Source organism: Lemur catta, chromosome 12 (assembly GCF_020740605.2).
Source record: "Lemur catta isolate mLemCat1 chromosome 12, mLemCat1.pri, whole genome shotgun sequence".
NCBI classification, from domain to species: Eukaryota; Metazoa; Chordata; class Mammalia; order Primates; family Lemuridae; genus Lemur; species Lemur catta.
The window spans coordinates 23112746-23130673 of NC_059139.1; positions in this window are offsets into that span (position 1 = coordinate 23112746).

Consider the following 17928-nt stretch of genomic DNA (forward strand, 5'->3'; position numbering starts at 1 on the left):
AAACCCCTACTGAACTAAATGAGCCATTGAGAGTGAATAGGACTTAACAGTGGCCTTCAGAATGGGAACAGAGGTCCCACTCGGATGGAACAAGAACAACAGAATCAAAGGAAATCACAGCTCGGAGAGGACTGCACGGGGCCTGAAATGTACCCCCAGGCCCCTGGGGCACTGATGGGCTCTGCGATCTGTGACTGGCACGGCGAGCTCAGGATGGGGTCAGGACACAGGGTTCTGGCCCCCATGATTCTGTGAGTGCAGGGGGGACCAGAGGCCACCTTTTATCCCCGAAGATGGTCAGCACCAGCCTCAGTATTTGCTCCACCCAGCCAGGAATCACCCTCCCCGGTGGCCTCTGTGCTAGGAAAGGAAGTGGCTCTACTGTGTGCTTTTGGATTCCAATCTTGATCATAGCTCTGCCTCCCAGGTGCCCAGGGCTCTCATGCTAGGTCCTGATACAGTCCTGGCCATGCCTGCCTTTCTTGGAAGTCTCTCATGCTTTGAACAGTCTCTCCACACCTCCTCTTTCTCCTCTCACCCTGCCCCCAACCCCCACCCCCCGCACCACCCCTGGGTCCTGTATTTTGCAGAGAGCCAGCTCTTTGCTTGGGCCAATCTGATAAATTCTTTTCTTTAGAGGTGTTACAGAATGACAATCCTTTAACATGATGCTCATCTCAAAAAACATTTGACATCTTAAACAGATCTCCAAAGCTGTAACCAGAGAAGGGACCTGGAATTTCCAGGGAAGTGGAGGATGCTCAAATTAGATGTTCAGGGTTGCCTTGGTGCATGGGAGGCCGGTGAAGGGTCTTCTCCCTGTACGTGGGAAATGTAAGCAAGTCATCCTGGGCTGTTGACAAAGTAAAACTGTAGACCTCGAGACTCAGTCCCTAGGCAACTCAGTTACTTTAAATTGACAAATTTAAGCTGGTTTTTGTTTTTTTAATTTCCTGCTTCTGTGTGGGAACGCGCTCCAGAACAAGATATCAGCTATTAAAAAATTAAGGAAATGACTTTTAAGAAAAAAGATGATATGTAGATTTTGATGAACTGTGACGGTCTCGCAGATTTTGTGAAGAGTGAGGCAATGAAGGCTGTAGGACACAGCGATGGCGTTTGGCACAGAGCAGGTGCTCGGCCACTCCTCAGCCCCACACTGCTGGATCCTTCGCTGCCATCCTGCCCTTCCACCATGTTCTTTAACAAGATGCACCGATACCTTCCCGAGGCCGTTCTCCTGAGCCCCAGGAACAGGGAGTGTGAGCGGCGGCGGCAGGGGGTGGTAGGCCCTGGGCCTTGGGAGGCCCTGATCACTGGACCTGGGGCGAGTCCTCTCGCCTCTCTGTTCCTGGTCTCACCATCTGAAACACGAGCTCATTGAATGAGGTGGTACCTAAGGTCCTTCGTGGGGCTAATATGTCCGGTTTTGTGAGAAGTGACACAACCATACCACTATGTTCAACCCCTCTGGATTAGGCCACTACTGTTCCTTCAACTTCCCAGTCACAAACATTGTTTCCTCCATGCTATGAGTACTCAGACGCAGATAATGAGATTTGGAAATGAAGGCCAAGAGGGTCACAAGCAACCGCAGGCCCTGGGAGAAGAGTAGCATGTGGCTTGCTGAAACGCATGTCCACATGAGCCGCACCGCTAAAGTAATAGCAACAGGACAACGGGGACTACTCGTTCGATGAGGCTACCGTCCCTGGCACTTACGATCATCCCTCGGGCTGGAGGAACCAGTGACCCCCGCCCCCCCAGTCCTCCCGACAGCTAATTATACAGAAGCAATGCAGGAAACGGAAACCAGAGTAGGTGGAGTAGTGTCCCAGACACTGCAAACACCCTCTACCATTTATTTATGCGCCCACCAGTCTCACTTCCAACTGCCAAAGCTCACCTTGGCCTGAAGGTTTTCTGTGGCCTTCAGAGCCCACCCTGCCTGGGCACACCGAGGCTAGAATCGATAAGGCCCTTGCAGCAGTCCTTTGCCGCCCTGCAGCTCCGTCATCCGCAGCTCTGTCACCCTGCAGACGGGGTACCTGTGAGGTGGGTGGTGCCCGGCAAGCCCACGCCCCAGATGCGCACGGTGGAATCTGCTGGCCTCTGTGTTGGCTGCTTTCCCGCGCCTGTCCCAATTCCTCATTCTCTGATTGGTGTTTCCTGGGATCACTTCCCAAATAAACTATTTTCACGCAGATCCACATTTCAGAGTTTGCTTCTAGTGGGCATCCAAACTAAGAGAAATGGTTCAGCTTCTAAAAACACAGCTTTAGAAGCTAGTTCAGTAGTTCACTTATTCATTCAACAAATATTTGCTGTGCTCCTACAGGAGCAGGCACTGAAGCAAGTGCTGAAGAGGCTACACAGAGATAGTCTGTGAAGTCAGGAGGTGGGGACTTGGCTGAGAATGTCCCATGACAGGCAGAGTGAGCTGTGACAGGGGAAAGGGATTGCGGGCCCGCCGTGGTGCCAGCCTTTGCGGGACACAGCCAGGTCCAGATGTACGGGCTGGCAGAGGGTCTAAAGATGAAAGACCTAGCTCTGAGAAGGCTCTAATTCAACACCCACCATCTTCCCGGGCCCCCAACAACACAAAAGCCTCTTTATGGTGGGAGGCATGAGAAGCAAGTTTTGCTGAGGGAAATGCGCAGTGGGAGTGAGGAACCACGCTGCAGCCCTCGTGTTTGTCCAGGTGTCTGTGCACATCAGAGGCGCTCGTGGGGCTGACCTGCTGCAGGGGCTCGTCGGGCCTTTGAAGCCTGCAGCCCTTCTGGCCATTAATCCTGCCCAGCGGCCTGGGAAGTGGATGCTGCTCCACGGGTGGGCCCCTGCCTGTCACCGAGAGCAGTGTAGCCCTCAGGGGCAAAGGGAAGCATGCAGACCTCACTGTGACTTTCAGGGTCCCACGGAGGATCCAAGAGCTTTAAAGAGCAACATCACATAAAAGAGACAGGGCTTCAGAGTTGAGAGACCGAGGACTCCAGCAGCTGAATAAATGGTGTCCACATATTCACCGGCCTGCCCCGCCCCTCCCAGGAGGTGCCCAGGCGGCAGTGGATGAAGCCTGACGTCGGGGATTCTCTCCAAACTCAGAGACCCAGGAGAGGCCCGGCTTCCCCAGCGCCGCAGAAGCTGACTGGGGGCCTGTTTGTACTCTGTGTGGGGAGCTGCCCCCAACCTAGGTCTGGAATTTCTTCTTTAGATTGACACAGGTCAAAACAACATTCTCAAACCTCGATTTTAATAGACTTTAATTATGAGGATCATCAATTGGGTTAAAAGCTGATGAAGCTTAGTATTCAGAGCAAATAAATGTCCATTTAAGCTCATTTTTAAAATTACCAACAAAATCTATAATTTATAAAGAGAATGAATTGTATTTTTGTCTCCTTCTTTTCCTAAGTGGCTCTTTTCTACTTCTTTTAAGTTTGTGTAAAGCCAGACTGTTTTGTGATGGGCAGCATGGGGAAGGCCTGGGGTGGGGGGGTCCACTGCAGGGGCTCTTCTGTCACCATCTCCAGGGCGCCACAGACCTGGGAGGTGTCCCCTGCTGCTGACCACCACATTAAAGAAGACAATCATAGCGTGAGTTTTTGTTTCCCCTTATGAGAAAATGTAAGTACTATATGAACGTTTAGAAATTAAATTTCTAATTTATTATCCACTTATTAATAGATTTTACTAAATAACATTCATTAACTTCATTTGGTTTTGGAAATTAAAGGTCAAATCTGTAACAAATTAATTTTAAGTAATAAAGTTTGCTATTAATGAAAAGATGGTGTGAGAGGAGTGGGGTGAAGACAGGGAACATAGTCCAGAATTTCCGTTGTTTTCTTCCCAATAGGAGCACTGATGCTGACTGTGTGGTAAGCTTTTGGGGTAAAACAAACTGGAATAGACACTTTTTCAACTTAGGGAGCTCACATTCTGGTTAAAGGACTAAGGTAAATATCAAAATAGTACGGCATAATTTAGACTATAAGAAATGTCATAAGAGAAGTGATATAGGAATTCAGGAGAGGCAGGGACTACCTTGGTTGTGGGAAATTCATTCATTCATTCAACAAATGGTACCTACTATGACTGGGCACCATTCTAAGGCATTGAATTGTACAGTGAACAGGACAGACCCCTCCCTTGTGGAGCTCACAGTCTAGTACCGGAGAGATACCTAATGAATAAGTAGATTAAATGTTTGTTAAAAAGGTTTTAAATGCTAGGGGAAAAGAAAATAAAGCAGGGATCTTGACTTTTACACTGAATGGCAGGAGTTATTGGAGAGTTCTGAGCAGCAGAGTGACATAATCTGATGGATATTTTAATAGGATCACTCTTGATTGAGATGAGTATCAGAAGACCTTTGAAGGAAATATTAAAACCTTAATATTTCCTAAAGGCATTGTTAATGTGCATTGAGGAAGTCCTACATGCCAAACTTTGTGATAATCAGGTGTCCAGGATTCTCTCATGCATTCCTCTATCGGCACTTTGGGGTAGATATCATTCTTATCCCTAATATACTGACAAGGAAACTGGAGCTGGAAAGCTATTAATAGTTTATCCAAAACCTCACTGCCAATAGAAGGTAGAGACACATATGTGTCAAATGTTCCCACCACTAGCCCCTCTGATCCCATGTGGTTCTGCTAGACTTGGCTTCAACCTGTCCTAAACCACCTCTTTCATGGTACAGATTTCCTGGTCAAAAAACCTAACAGGGTTCCCAATATTTGTAGCTCCCCTTGGGAAGTTTCTGTGCCGTGACTCTAACAGGAACTCTCTGTTCCACCCAAGCCAAGAAATACTCAACTGTAATGGTCAAAGCAAGGAACACAGATAATAAAGCATATCATGTCAAAGATTTTGTAATGCATTATAGCAGGAATTATAAGGTATATATCTGTGTTAAAAAAACAAATAGAAACAAAAATAAATAAACAAAAACAATACAGACCTGGCAAAAAGAGCCATGCAGACAAAAAGTCAATGGTGTTTAGGACTTAGTTCATGGTTCTTCCAACATGCCATCCTCATTTGTCACTTTATGCCTGGCTCTTGTACACTGGCCTGCACATGTTTTTATCCTCATAAAAAACTTGTAGCTATGCGCTGATTGTTATCACCCCCAATTTATAGAGCCAAGCTTAGAGATAAGTAATTGCCAAGGCTACACAGCAAGTGGTATCCTTCAATACAACACTGTTTTTGTAAACTCCAAATTCCATAAGCTTTTTCTCTATCACACTATCATTTGGATGGAGGGAGAAGAGAGGAGAAGAAAGGGAGAAACATTGTCTAATATAAGGAACAAATGACTACCAGCAAAGTTAATGCCTACCTAAAATGGCACCTAGCTAGGAGGTGATGCAGGATGAGGTGGCTCTTACCCAAAGATGCAGCAACTAAAGGCAAATTGTTTGTGGGACAAGCTGAGTCTGGAAGGGGCCAGGTGCCAAGATGAGTGGTATGTTCAAAACCAGAGAAGGATTTGGCCAAAGCCTAGGGGATGAAACACAAGCCGGTGCTTCTGAGACACAGGGTAGTAGAAGAAATAGGAAGAAACTTGGGGAGGGATTGGGAAGTCAGGGTGCTGGATAAAAGAGAAGGGCAATCAACTGATGAGTGGATTAAGGAAATGTATTATATGTACACCATGGAGTATGACTCAGCTGTAAGAAGGAATGAAATAATGTCTTTTGCAACAACTTGGTTGGAACTGGAGGCCATCATCCTAAGTGAAGTAACTCAAGAACAGAAAAATAAATGCTTCATGTTCTCACTTACAAGTGGGAACTAAACTATGCTACACAAGGGCACACAGATTGGTATAATGGACATCGGAGACTCAAAAGGTAGGTGGCTGGGGGTGGTGAAAGGATGAAAATTACCTATGGGGTATAATGGATGTACCTAAGGTGATGGGTACACCAAAAGCCCAGACTCCACCACTATACAATATATACAAGTAACAAAAATAAATAAATAAATAAATAAACTTTCAAAAAACAAAAGGAGAGAAGGACACAGAATGTGACTGAGGGGACTTGGTAGTAATTCTTGAATAGCTATGTGGGGGAGAGGCAGGACCTTTGTGTGGATCTTAGACCAAATGGTGGCTTCATTTACTGGGACAGGGTGACATGCATAACAGTAGGTCACCACTTCATAGAAGACCCACATGGGAGGTCCCCGCAGTGCTCACACTGGGCTCAGGGTTGTCTCTTCCACCTTCCTCCAGGGGCCCCTGAGCTGTCTGGGGTCCAGGATCTGCAGGGTGACAGTTATTGTCCAGGGTGCCTGAGCACAGCCAGTCAGTTTATGTCGTTATTTTAACTCAACCACTCCCAACATTATGGGACCCTTATGAAGAGACTGATTGACTGATTTACTTATTTATGTAGTAAACTAAAGTGTCTTTTCCCTGTGTGAATCTTGTCTCAAAAAAGATTCTGTTGTATATATTTTAGATTAAATCTGATAATATTTTTATCCAAGTCTTTTTTTCCGAACATCAGATTTTGTGAGATGAGAGGATTAAAAGAAATCCCTTCAATTTCTACCATTTTGCCATGTATGGAGGATGTAAGGATATGAGGAACAGTGTACACAATTCCTACAAACTCATATTTCATGTGTTTAAACCTTGGCATTATCTGGGTTGCATGTCCTCATCCCCAAATGATGAAAAGTTTTAGCAATTATTTATTTTACTATAATCAAACCCATTCAAGATTCTGAGGCCTGAAGAATGCTGTTTAGAAAAGAATTATACTGAGGACAGATCATGATACCCATCACCATTGCACTTTACAGCTCAGGTGCTTTCTTCTCCTGTCAATCCCCGCTTGCTGCCATTGTCTCATGTGATCACGTGGCCACCCTGTGAAACAGGAGCAAATTGAGGCAAAGCTTGCCGGGGCCGAAGTTACTCATCTTTGCTTTATCAAAATTAGGTGAGTATCCTATCTCCTATTCATATACTGATATAATACAAGCTGAGGTTAGGATTAGCCACCCCCACCCCCAAGCTGTGTGGATAAACTCCTCAACAGAGAAAACTGGAAGGGAAATAAGGCACATTTAAATTTCAGTCTCTGGAAACATGAAGACAAGGCATGGCTTGATGGATTGGTATCAAATTTGTCTTCAATGACTCTTATCCCACATTCCTGTCTTATTACAGTCAGCTGCAGAAGATCCAACAATCCTGAATGTACCTTAAAGGGCACAGGAGGATTAAATAATGCATGAAGGATTTCCTGACAAGTCTGTCAGACTTAAATTTTGGAACATGTAGAACATGGCTCAGAGTCTCAGGAGCGACAGGCCCAATGAGCGATATCACTGACGTTCTGGATTTAATTTCTTTAAGAGGAAAATCTGTGTCAAGTCTTAAAACTTTTATTTTCATTTTACCGTATTTCTCATACTAAAGCTGCACTGCCCAAAATGGAAGCCCCTGGCCACACATGGCTACATGGCTATTGAGCCCATGAAATATGACTAGTCAAAATTGAGATGAGCTATAAGTATTAAAAATGTCCTAGAATTTGAAGACTTCATACTAAAGAAATAATGTAAAATAGCTCATTAATAATTTTTGTATTGATTACATGTTGAGATGATAATATTTTGGACATATTGAGTTAAAGAAAATATATTATTAAACTTAATTTCACATATTTCTTTTAGCTTTTTAATGTAGCCACAGTAGAATTTAAAATTATGTTTATGGTTCACATGAGTGGCTTGCATTATATTTCTATTGTATAGCAGGGGTCTAGAGAACACTTCTGTCTCAAGAACTGTTAAGAGTTTGAGATTTTACCCCACTTGCAAGCTAAGAAGTCACCCTGCCACAGTTTCATGAATGCTGGTAGCAGACACAAGACTCCTGGGTCAAAGACAAAAGATAGTTTATAACAGTAGCAGTAGCGAGAGTATCAGCATATTTGCACCCGTTCACCAAGCCCCGGTTACAGATGACAGTTACAGATGACATCTGTACATGTAGTGTATGGCAGTACAGGAAAGGAACTTTGAACTTAGAGAACTTGAATTTTTTATGAAGTACAGTAAGCAAACATACTATTTGCTCTGGAGGAAGACACTGTCTCTATCTCCAAGACTGTTTCTATAAAAACATCCTTAAAAAGACAATCCGAGGGAAAGGATCATCAGTGTATTGCTTGCAAGATGTACAGGAATGTGAGAGACACATGGAGACTTGTCTACCAACAGTCTTATTTCATTAGGTTTTCTTTTGTTAGACTATACATTACTCTTTAAGGATGTTATATTTCTACAGACTAATTTAATATACATTATTTAATAATATATAGTTCAAAAGCCAACATTAGTCCCAAACTCTATAATTTCTGAAAGGGTCTGTAATTTTCTGATTGAATTATACACCAAGATCTTAAGTTTCTCTTCTCTTCTCTGAAAAGAACCCATTTTCTGGAAATCATTAAATACAAATTTCACTTACTGGATCTTTGGCACTATTGTAGAGGAGTAAGACAGGAATCAGAAAACTCAACTGAAATAGGTCAATTCTCTGGACACACACACTTAAGAAACATTTGAGAGCATTGGCACTTTAAAAACATTTGTTGAACTAAACAGTGATTAGAAATCTCCTCAAAGCCTGGACTCCAGAGTCTCAGTTCCCATGACAGCATACAGGTCTGAACAGGCTCTGCCTTGCACCTGGGGATTTTACACCTTCAAAGCATTTTGCCAACATCAAATAATTGATTTTCACAATGCAGTGGTGAGCTTGATCATTAAGTACTATTATCCAGATTTGACTGGCTTCATTCACTTGCCTCAGGCCCCAGCAGGGAAAGCGAAAAGCAAGAGATGGATTCAGAGTATCTGGCTTCCATCCTGTACTAACACCCCTGGACTATGTCTATTTTTTGCATATAAAACCACTCTGCCCTGTCCTCTTAAATACATACAGTCAGTAACAACTCATTCTATAGTACTGTATTTTTCTATACTGTTGCTTATGGACTATTTTATTTTAGCTCTTTTAAAATTGTTACTATTTTACTTTAAATTTTTTTCATTCATTTAAATAAGTAACAGATGTACATGTGAAAAAAAGGGGAGGAGGAAATGGATATGCAGTGAAAAGTATTTTCCATCCCTCCTCTGTCACCCAGCCACCTATTTCTTCTCCCTGGAGGCAATTTCTTATTAATTTCTTGTGAATACTTCCAGAGATAGACCATGCATTTACAAGTATGTCCCTTATATTTTGCAACTGATATGCATGTTAAACATACTTTTCTGCATCTTGCTTTTCTCAATTTTTAATCTTGGAAATCATTCTATATCAGTACCCTCAGTGCCTCATTCTTTGAATTGTACCATATTTTATTTAATCGGTCTCCTCCTGGGGGCATGTAGGTTGTTTCTAATCTTTGCTATTATAAACAGCACTGACCCAATGATCCCCTTGTGCAGGGTCTGCAGTGAATATCCTTGTACTTCTGTCATTTCTTACAGTTCTGCTACTTTTCAGATATCCTTGGGCAAATTATATCTAACACAAAGTAAGTGTATTCATTGTAGCTGTGGTTCACATTTTTCTAATTACGAGTGAATTTGAGCATCTTCGCCATAGTCTGTTTATATCCTTTGCCTATTTTGGTATTAGGTTAATGACCTTTTATTTATTGATTTGTGAGGACTTTTAAAATTATGTATATGTGCTTTGTCTATGATATGATTTGAAAATATTGTCCTGGTTTGTCATTTATCATTTCATTTTATTTTTCTCTCCTTATATATATTTTCATTATTATGTAATCAAACTTACCAATCTTTTTTATATGACTCCTGGGTTTTTTTCCTACTTGGAAAAAAGTTTCCTATTGTGAGATAATAGATTATTTTCTAGTTTTTCTGGTAGTTTTATACTTTCTTTTCTTTGCAGTTAAATCATTGATCCAACTGTAAATTATTTTGACCTTAGTTGAGGCAAGAATTCCACTTTCCTTTTTCTAGATGTCTGTTAGTTTTTCCAATACTGTAAAGACAATTTAAGAAAAAAAAAGAGTTTAACTTCAGAGTTAAGTTTTATAATTGATTAATAGCACAATATTCCATTTACCCAATGTGTGTTCAATAGGAAGATGAGAGTATGTGTGGCCCTTACGATCCAGCCTGCTATTATAATATTAATAAGTCCTTATCCTTGAGGGCCAGGGCCTAACTTGCCTGTCTACTTGCTGATCAAGGCATACTAGCATTCAGCCACAAAAGAAAGATACTAGCAGATCCAGAGCCAGAGGACCCAGCTAAGCTGTGCCTGGGTTCCTGACCCACAGAAACTGTGAGATAATAATTGGTGTTGTTTTAAGTTTTGGAATAATTTGTTAGGTAGCAATGGAAAATACAACAGACTTAAATGAAGGCAGGTGAGTCCGTGCAGAAATGAGAGCAATGGTGGTTCTTTTCTGGTTGCTTTCTTTTTCTCACTGAAGAAGAAGAACAGGATCATCAGCAGAGAGTGAAGGTACAGCAAGAAGTAATAGAGGTCTGAGGAGAGATGAGAAGGTATAAAATAGAAGCATGGGAGAGTAAATGGGCCTGGGATGGATAGCCTGATTGACAAGTATCATTGGAAGCTAACATAAGTGACCATGAATGCAACATGGGAACAGCCAGCATGGCCACATAGCTACCTGCAGCCCCACTGCCCTGGGTGGGTGCAGACACAGAGCCAGCAGAGGTTTGGCTGTCACCAGAACTAGGGTTTGCCAGATGAGCATAACAAAGGAAAAAGAAGCAAAGATATTGAGGGCGTATGCAAAGGGAATAAATATTATGACGTACCCTGGAATACAGTCCGGTTAAGTAGAAAATTGAAGAGAGTGAAAAGGTGGTACAGTCAGTGGTTATAGGTTCTGGCAATGGCTAGGCTTTTTAAAATAAGAATTTTGTGGAAGCGACCTGGAATAATGGGAAGTGATATAAAATTACTTTAGAAAACAATGTGACACCATTGTCATATAGAACATGCTTATGCCCTTTAACTCATCAATTCTGCTTCTAGAAAAACTCTTACAAGTATACACCAGAAGACAAGTCCAAGTTCTTTGTAGAAGAATAGTTAATGATACCAAAAATCTGGAAATAGCCCATAGGAAAAAAATCAGTGAATAAATTTTTGTAAATTCACACCACAGAATGTTATACAAAGTATATATTAAAAACAAACTATAGCTATGCAGAACTGCTGGAGATGTGTGTATAGTATACATACATACATACATACAAGGTATACTGTACATAATGTGTTTATGGTTTACACAATGGTATGTAAAACATGCAAGCTACAATAGACTACATGTAGTATAATCATTTTTATAAAGTTAAAAATAACAACATACTGCTGAGGAATATATACATATGTGAAAAATTCATTTTTAAAATTGAGGGAATTAAAAGCACAGGATTAGGAATAGTGACTATTCATGCAGGGGGAGGCAAGGAGATGATGTGGTGAAGGAAGACACAGGTGGATGCGAATATTAGGTTATCAAGTATGAAATGTCCGGTTTCCTTAAGTACTAAGTTTGACTGCTGATAGCTCTTGACATTTCACTTTGACACTTCTTGTTTTATTTTTATTGTGAAGGTACATCCTTGGTCTTTCAAATGCACATGTTGGCTTGTGATTATTTTTCAAAATTTTTTAGAGCAATTTTAGTGAATTATGGATAAATCAAAAATTTGTGTTATTAAATATTTTCAAATATGAGTTCCGTCATGGACCCAGTGCAGCACAGACAGCTCAAAATATCAATGAAGTGTTTGGGAAGGATGTGGCTAATGAATGCACAGTACATTGATGGTTTGAGAAGTTCTGTTCTTGAAAATAAGCCACGTGGGTGACCTGAGACCAAGGTGGATAATGATGAGCTGAAAGCTGTAGTGGAAGCAGATCCATCTCAACCTATGCCTGAATTAGCAGCAAGGTTTGATGTTAGTATTCCAACAATATTGGATGATTTAAAACAAATGGGCAAGGTAAAGAAGCTGGACAGATGGGTACCACATGAATTAAATGAGTGTCAGAAGAGAAATCATCTGGAAGCTTGCCTTTCTTTGCTGTCACAACAAAAAGATGAATCATTTCTATACCATATTGTTACGTGTGATGAAAAATGGATTCTTTTTGACAACCTCAAGCATTTGACACAGTGGTTAGATAAATATGAAGTGCTGAAACACAGTCCAAAGCCAAATATTCATCAAAAAAAGCTAATGATGTCTGTTTGGTGGTCCAGCACTGATATTATCCACTACAGTTTCATGAAACCTGGTTAATTGATTACAGGGGATGTCTACTACAACCAATTAGATGAAATGATAAGGATGCTTGTGATTAAGCACCCAAGACTGGTCAATAGAGACAGGCCAATCCTCTTGCAAGACAGCGTTCAACCACATGTCTCACAAACAGTGCCGCTCAAACTATAGCAGCTGGACTTGGAAACTCTCTGTTACCCATCGTATTCACCAGACCTTGCACCAACTGCCTACCACTTCTTCCAAACTTTGGACCACTTATTGCAAGGAAAAATATTCAATTTTCAACAAGCTATGGAAAACGCCTTTCACGATTTCATTGCCACTCGCTCTCCAGACTTCACTGCTGGCATAAACAAACTACTGTTAAGATGGCAGAACTGTATCAATAGTTAGGCACGTTTTAATTGCACTGCTTCTTGTTTGAGAGATAATAAACTATGCTTTTGATTCAAAATCACACATTTCATAATTAATGACCTAAAAAATATGAGAAATGAGATAAGAAGTGGTGGTCAGACATTGGGATTCTTGAAGTTAAGATTCTGAAGGGGTAAGATTATTGAAAAAAAGAAGGTCTAGAAGGCATGACCATGTGAGTGAGTGGGTGATGTTGGAGGAAGAGATGTTTGGAGGAGAGAGGTCGAGGAGATGAAAGCCCAGTGTACTAGAACGTTTGTGTGTGGGTACGGAAATTACCAAGAATATGAAGGACATAGTGCTGGAGAAAGTGACGGTGATCCAGGAGTGAGGGGAAGTGATGCTGGTGTCAGCAGATGATTGTCAAGAGGAAGGTGGCAGATGATGTTCAACGTTTAAAAACTGGGTGTTTTTATGGAGGAGATGGGACAGTGGCTTGGGAGCAGCAATAAGAAGCAAGGAGGACACCTCTCTCATTCCAAGTCCTGTGGTGCCAGGGACATGGGAGAGAAACCAGCCACCCTTACAGAGAGCTGCAGAGGGAGCCGTGTCCTCAGGGAAGAGCCAGTTAGAACAAGGGAGTGAAAGAGACATTTTAGAAAAGAGAGGACTTTTTGTCTGTACATTGAGTTCCAGACGCTCAAGGGAAGAGTTTTGAGAGCTGGGGAGGGATGAAAGATGGCCTCGACAAAGCAGATATACAATCTTTTAGAAACAAGAACCCAAGGGATGAGGAATGACCAGGAGTCCTGGGCTTCCAGGGATAACTGAGTTACACAGGGCTAAGAGCTGTAATGAGATTAGTCCTGAGGATCTCAGGGAAGATATCACCACTGAGACTACGGGTGCTGAAGGACAGGGAAGAGTAGAGGTCTTGCCAGAAACAAGCAAGAAAGTCTGAAGTTTCTTCAGTGCTGTTATAGAGGCTGGGAGCCCAGGGCAGGGGCCTTCCTTGTCCCTGTGTCTTCCTACTCCAACCACCTGCGAAAATATTGATATCCAAAGCAATGCTATGATGGCTTCATTCAAACTTCATTCTTGTATGTTAACCACATCCCTCTTGCATTCTTTTCCAGAACCACAGCCAAAACCTTTCAGACTAGCTGCTACATGACACCTACCATTTGTTTTATTTGTCATGACTCATATGACCCATTGGAATTAAACCCGCTGGCTGAAGATTCTGGGCCTATATTGAAAACCAAATAATCAAGAATGAAATAAGCAAAAGACCATTGATCTGGGAGCTACTCCTAATGGTAGGGAGCCCATCCTGTGGGACAGATAAGGAAAGAAGTTGGGAAAAGGACTTACTCTCCCCAGGCATGGATTCAGGCTGGGGTCCAGGGTGGATTCAGGCTGGAGTCCAGGGTTAAGGAGACCACTACATGGTTAGTCACATCCCTTTGGCTGTCCTCAGCATTCCTCATGAGGTGTTTTGCCCAAGGACTGTGGCCGTGACAGGCCATTCAACTCTGAAGGGCTCAGAGTAATGGGATCATTCAGTAGTATGTCGTCACAAGGGGCCACAACCCTCCTGGATAGTTGACATTTTCTAAAGTGATAATGAGCAAAGGTTAGAAAATTCAACAATGTAACTCTAATGGTTATCATCAAAAATAACCACTATTGGCCAGGTGCGGTGGCTCACACCTGTCATCATAGCACTCTGGGAGCCCAAGGTGGGAAGATTGCTTGAGGTCAGGAGTTCAAGACCAGCCTGAGTGAGAGTGAGATACCATGTCTACTAAAAATGGAGAAATTAGCCGGGCATGGTGGCATGTGCCTGTAGTCCCAGATAATTGGGAGGTTGAGTCAGGAGAATTGCTTGAACCCAGAAGTTTGAGGTTGCTATGAGCTAGGCTGATGCCACTGCACTCTAATCTGGGCAACAGAGTGAGACTCTGTTTCAAAAAAAAAAAAAAATAACCACTATTAATTTTACCTCATGATTTCTTTCAGAAAGAGTAAAATTATATGGCTACATAGTGGTATAAACTTAAAATCTGACCATTGACCCTATTTTAATTCAACTCAATAATCTCCTGTCTTATGCCTCTTGCATACAAGGGCCTATACTATGTGTCATGAGAGATAGAAAAAAATGGCAATGCTTTCCCTGTCTTCAAGAATCTTAAAAGAGAGATGGAGAAGTAATTGGTTATCTATAATAACAGGAAGAGTGCTGTCTTATTTTGGGCTCTGCCAGAAACCAATTCTGGAACAAAGGCTCTAGTGAGAGTAGTCGGGACATGAAGGAGACGTTGACCGTTGATGGAGAGTGAGACAAGGCAGGGAAGACAGCCAATGAGGTAGTTATCAAGCCAGCTGCCACTAGGGGCGACTGAGTTTACTCCCACTGGGGAAATGCTGGGGGCTGCTATCAAACACACGCCTCAGAGGTTATCCTACCCGGCAAAGGAGCTGAGATAGTCATACACCATCTGTTAGTCATTGGTTGAGGGCTGCCCCTGGCCTGTGTTAATACCCCGATACGTTCAGCCTACAGCACAGGCAAATGACATGAAGCTAAATGGCCAAAAAAAGCCCTCAGGCCAAAAAAAAGTACTATCTATGGCAGCTGGAAGTCATAAACTGAAATAAAGATGAGGAGATATGAGAGGGGTATGAATCACAACATTTACAATTATAATAACTCAGTGGAAATGCAAATAACGTACACCTGAGAGACAGAACAAAGCGGGCTTCAGCCTCGCTGTGGTTTTAGAGAACACTTTCCAGGTGAGGAGATTTTTGAGCTGGGCCCCAGTGTAATGGACTTTTTTCATTCTTATCTGGCATCTCTGCTATTTGAATGCCCCTCCTTTTTGGAGGGACTTCTTCACTTTATAAGTTTGTGTCTTCTTAAGATAGAATCCAGAAACTTTCCCCCAGCTTCTCTTGCAGCTGCATGGTAGACATGTGACCTAGGCGCTGCCAGTCAGATGCATTCCTGGAAGACTGGACTTGGAAGCTCAGATGTAAATGAAGCACCAATCTGGCTAGTCCTGATGACCATGGTGGCAGACACCCAGCTTCTAAAACAGCAGCTGAAAGAGTCTAGCACCCCCTAGTGTCAGAGGTGAAAACTGCCATTTGTGTCCAGGCAGCTGGGGTGCTATCTTGCACCAGTCCTGCAAAGTAGCATGAAAGTAAAAAAAAAAAAAAAAAAAAAAAAAAAGTTTCTGTGAAATACCTAATATCCTAATATCCTTTTTAAATTACTTGTCTGCTAAAACAGACTAGCATGGTTTCTGCTGTTCCACAAGGAACCTTGACATGATATTTTGGGAAAAAACGATTTGGATAGGAAGAGAATTGTGGGCAAGGATTTCAAGGTCGGGAAACAGCACGAGAACAGCCGTGGATGTGTGAAGACCCAGAGTGTATTGTTAGAAATATTTTCTGATGAGTGTGGCTGAGGAAGAAAAAAACTCAGAACTAAGTGTTGGATGGTTCATTTGGTTCCTGTAAGAGAGGTGCACCATGTAAGTGAAACCATACTTGGAGGAATTTGTGTCAGATTGGATATTTACTGTGATGAGGAAGAGCCCAATCGCAGGAGTGGCTTTTGTGGCTTCGCAGTGGGTGTGTTAAACAAAGGTGGTTCCAGGAGAAGCTCTGAGAGGCAGGAGGTCAGAGTGGCACCATGAAAAAGGATCAGGCTTCATTACACTTCAGACCTCAGTTTGAATTCTGTGACTACATATTACCATGACCCTTTGTATACTTTATATAACCTTCTTGAGCCTCAGTTTCCTTATCTTTAAAAACAAGAATAATAAAACCTACTGCCCTAGCCTAATCAGATTAAGACATCTGGGTACAAACCTGTAGTCCAACAGAGCAGATTTGGACTGCTTTGCAAAGACCACATACCAGAGAGACATCTCACCAAACAAAGGAAAAGAAGGATTTTTTTTATAGGGTCTGGGGGAAGTGTAGAGTTAAGTAAAATTTAACTGAAGTAGTATTTTGATAGACACAGAGAAGTCAACATGAAGTCTGGGCTACAAAGCGAACACAGGGTCTATTTCCTTAGAAACTACAAAGTTGAGACAGATGTGAAAAGCTGGGTCCAAACAGCTCTTATCTGAAGCCCTGCATCTGGGTTGGATGCTGCTTCTCTGTGTCAAAGTGACTTAGATCCTCCAGGCGAGGGTGAGATGTTTTATTCTTAACGAACCTAATTTCAAACAGCAAAGTTTCTCAGCAAGTAAGAAAACAGCAGTTACTGAGAGTAGGGAGTTGTTATGACACTTTGTAGCTGAAGCATGTCCTTAGAAGAAATAGTTTCCTGTTAACTCTGCAATGAGCTTTATCTTTTATTCCAGCCAGATGAAAGGCGGGACAGATTTTTACCATCCAAGCTATTTTTTATTTTCTCAGTCTCCCGTTTTGGCCGAGGATGACAAGATCTGTCCCATGGATCATAATTTTGTGAAATCCTTATCGTCACCACTGTCCAGGATCCATTGACTAGGTGGCCTATTTGGAGATGTAGACTAAAGTCAATCATTTATGTTTTTTTCATTGTCAGATGAGCTGTTGGGTCATTTGATATGACAATAGCTTTGTAGTGGCATTTAAGACTCTTTAGATCACATATTTGAACAGTGCAACACACAAAAATGAAGAGAAATATTTGGTCAGAGCTTGTAGCTTACTTGATCTGGAGATCAAGACTAACATCGTAACATATACGTAGGCTAACATAATTATAATAAATGTAACAATGTGAGTCATACAAATAAAGTTTGTCATGAGGATTTTTGATAATATATGAATACTTTCAAATATAGTTAAGTATTCTATCTGTAACTTAGAGGGAAACACTCTTTGTGTGCTCCACATATTGAAATTCTACCAAAAACTACCAAATTGAAGTTTAAATGCATATTAATTTTTCTGAGAATAAAATGCAACAGTAATTAATGTGATTACATGGGTGTATACAACAATTCACCAAGCCATACACTGAAGATTAATACACTTTATGTTTGCTACATCTCAAAAGGTTTTTTTAAAGAAAAATAATAAAGAGTGTAATTAAGGATGAATTTCTCACCCAAGATTATACAGCATTTTATCACAATAAAATGTAGCAAAAATTACTGTATGACTATTTGTGGAAATGTACTTATCTTTGAAAGTTCTTAACTGATT